This window comes from Haliotis asinina, chromosome 15 (genome assembly GCF_037392515.1).
Source record: "Haliotis asinina isolate JCU_RB_2024 chromosome 15, JCU_Hal_asi_v2, whole genome shotgun sequence".
Taxonomy (NCBI): domain Eukaryota; kingdom Metazoa; phylum Mollusca; class Gastropoda; order Lepetellida; family Haliotidae; genus Haliotis; species Haliotis asinina.
The window spans coordinates 48530281-48534087 of NC_090294.1; the positions used below are offsets into that span (position 1 = coordinate 48530281).

Sequence of the window (3807 nt, forward strand, 5' to 3'; positions counted from 1 at the left end):
CTCTCATGGGTGTAAACAAATATGGCGTCGCCCCTAAAAGTTATTGATTTCGTCAAAATTGACGGACATTTGGTTGGAAGAGTTGTAAATGTTATCACGAAATTGAATACCTTCTGCGTGTATGATGTCAGGACTGCACAGTAACACACAACATCAAAAGACGAGCAGCGCTCTTGTATCTCTATCACTGCCACTGTCAGCCGCATCCATTCGCGTCCTCCCGCACAAACATATTGTCACTGCCATGCCTCCCGTGGTTTCTTATGTAGGGGTCAAAAGCACTTCCCAGAATTTTAACACAATAGGCTTGAAATCGTCTTCGTTCGTGGATGTAGGCTGTGTTTTCAGACCCAATTTTCGCTGGAGTCTTCAACATAAACATCGAATCTCGACAAGTTGGAGTTGGCATCCTCCGCAAAGCGTCGCCGAATTATTTACAGTATCTCGTCCTCCGATGAAGAACATTAAGCTCAACTATTTGAGACATACAGTTCCCTGTTATTCACATTCATCTTTGCTGTTGAGTTTGCCACGCCTAATTAAAGGCTCCCTATCTTTTTTGTGAACACTTCTCAACATGACGACTAGCCCGACAGTGATGGCCGACTGACGTTCAGGCAAGCTTTAGGTCACGTAGTCAGGTTCAAAATATTTACACTTCGCAAGTGTTTTGATGAATTACTACTGTATATTAGTATATTACTCTCACAATGGGCTGTGTGTATTGACATCATGTTGACATAAAGCACATCACTCCACACACAGTCATTTACTGGATTCTTAACATGTTGACACAACTATTATAAACTATTTTCATTATATAATGCAAATGTGTCAAGAGCAGGTAAGAACAGAACTGCAAAAATTGTTCACGATCATCTTTATCTGTTGTCTGTGTCGGTGTGCTCCAGAGGTTCTGGTCTTCAGTGGGGTAGGTGCCATGCTTGGCTTCGGATATTGGACGTGGACAACGACAGAACTACAGTTCCTTTCCAAGAGCGTATGTGTATGTTATCAGACTTTATGTGTATATGGCTGTGAAATAACTACTTTGTGATCACGAGACATATGAATCTGAAATTATCCTTTATTTCTTCGGGGTTCATCTTTGACATTCGTTTTTCAACTCTGTCATAGAAACCATCAACAATCTTCTCTTTTTCCTCCTGTGATGGACTGTCTGAGAGGCCATTCATAAAAGTGTGGTTACCCCAATTCCTATGGGTGGCTACGTACAGTCTGGCAGATTCCTCCCTGTCATTAATCCCTTCCTTGTCTTTCTTATCCTTCCAAGCGGTGTACACTACGTTAGGGATAATAACAACTTCATCTGACAAGAGACAGAGACCTGATTTGGAAACTGCTGACAATTTGTCATCAAATGGCTTTCTCAGTTGATCCATATTACGAAAGCAAAGGGATAAATTTGTATTAAAAAAATCGTCTGTTGAGATTTTCCCGAAGTCTCTATATTCCTTCCATATCCCAGTGAGAAAGGTCAACAGTGTGTCTGAAAGATACTTGATTTCACCAGAGTTCATATCGTTACTCTCACAGAGAGCACACATAGTAAGGAGTCCGCCTTGTTTCATTTCTCTGCTTCTCCAAAGTAAGATGGTCTCCAGGTCTATCTCAGCATGTCGATCTAAAGCGATCTTCTCCTCAGCACTACTTTCAGGGTATTTGTAAAGTGAATTATTTTACTTCACTGGAGTCTCCGATAACCAGTGCAAAGAGGTCATACACATAATAAAATGCCTTGAATTTAAAGGTACACACTGTTTATGGAAGTCTGTTCCAGAAGCAAGAACATAGACGTTGTCCATGTCCGGAAGGTACACTTGAGGATCAGGAATTATTCCCGAAACACGTTTGAAAAGTGAATTGAAATCATTCACTTCAGTGTCTTCATAGATGACCTGGAACTGAGCCTCTGGGCCATGCTGATCTTTCAGATTTGCCACCAACCTCCCAATGAAAGGCATTGAAGCAGACCCATCAGCTGCCCCATAGTCACCTATGCTAAACACTGAATCTTTGGCATTAAATGGAAAGGATTTGACCCTGTTCACAATCCTGTCTCGCAATGGTTCGATTAAGCCAACTGTTTGTTTTCCGAGTGTTCTTCCGTAATTTCCGCTTCCTGGTTTACCATATGGCGCGAATCCTCTGGAGTATCGTACAGGTGCAAATACAGATATTTTGTGTAACCTTAGGTGTGTTCGTATCGCTGAAGAGAATAGACGAATGGACATCGTTGAGGTGGACTTCTTATGACAGATTACCTTTGTAACTGCTTGTTCTCTATCAATCCTGAAACATGTTAAAATGCTCATTGTTTTACTGTCACAACACGTAACTAAGAAACGTAGCCATGTGTATTTTCACTAAGGACAAGATATGTCATGTCAAAAGGAAACACACCCCGCACGATTAGAATATTTCCCTCATTCCCAAATCCAATGCAAGACCATATGTCTCTATGCTGTTTTCTCAGTTGAACCTTTCAAGTGATCTTTTAATGCATTTGTGGGGGGCAGGATACACCCATTTCCTCCTGAAATCTGGTATCATCAATTATCTGAGAGTGAATAAACAAATTTTCACATAGCAGTTATTCAGTAACATTTTATCTCGAAATACAACACAATACACGTGTTTTCGATACTAAAACCAGCAAATACGACAGTACCATTCAAATATTGTTGACCACTTAAACATTTAACTGTACAACTGAAACACAACAAATATTGTGTCAGAATATTTCCCAATTGAGCCTTAACTGGCTGTCTAAGCCACACGACACAAACGAAAAGGTAACATCTGAATAACTGGCAGTGAGGCATAAAACTCCCAACCTATATATTGAAAATGGATGTACACATCGCTTTCAGACGTTTCCGAGAAGCGGGGAAATGTTAAGCCTAGATTTTGTTTTCCATCTAATAAAGAGATTGTTTCCATTTTGTGAATGTATCTACGTATATGTTATTATACCCTTTTGTGTGATTGTATAACCGTAGGTAGAGTCAGTACCATGTGAAAGTGTTTAATGCACAAAGTTCACTTTTCAGATCTGATCAAAACGAGAGTCACAAAAACACCTTGACATCCGAGGGGTTAAAAATATCTTGCCGAGTGCATGATGACACTTGCATTTTGAGGAGAATGACTGTTATTAGATTCCCTAATTAAATCATGTTCCATACAATGTTTCATTTCAATGTTATAAAATATAACACCCGCCTCCTTTGAGATTTAAGTCCATGCATAAAATGTTTTATGTTCTTTACATTCTGACAATGTCACTTTCACCTACACTACGTCACACTGACAAAAATGTTATCTTGACACAAAGTCTCCAAAAAATGCAGGTGGTTGTGTCACTCCGGATGAGCGTCACAGCACCGGCGTGAGAGGCGATGACACTTCGACCCCCACCTCAGGTAGCACAGATACATCTTGTAGCCTCTGGCTGGGAGTTCGGTCTTGACTGCCGTCGAGTGCGGACGTGCTTTGCTTGTGTGCAAACTGAACAGTATCCTAGCATACTTGGTTGTTTATGTATTTTCCTTTTTTTGTTGTTTACATTTTCTCCACGCTTCTTGTGTAGTGAAACTTCACTTGTATTCCTTTTCGTGGATTAATCAGTCAGTTGTTGGGGTTTTCCTCGGCAATGGCTGAAAACAGCATGGACTGTGAGGGCGACTTCAAGGTGGTGTCCTCTGGGAGGAAGCGAATCGGTCGCATTCCGGATGGTACTTCTAAGAAAGCTTGTGTTGTGAAGCAATCACCTGCTGCTACTCC

The 3807-nt window shown here is 40.9% G+C and overlaps 1 pseudogene; it reads right to left on the reverse strand.

Moving 5' to 3' along the window:
* Positions 1-1046: 1046 nt before the first annotated feature.
* On the reverse strand, positions 1047-2255 carry LOC137265067 (uncharacterized; annotated as a pseudogene).
* Between the last annotated feature and the right edge of the window lie 1552 nt (positions 2256-3807).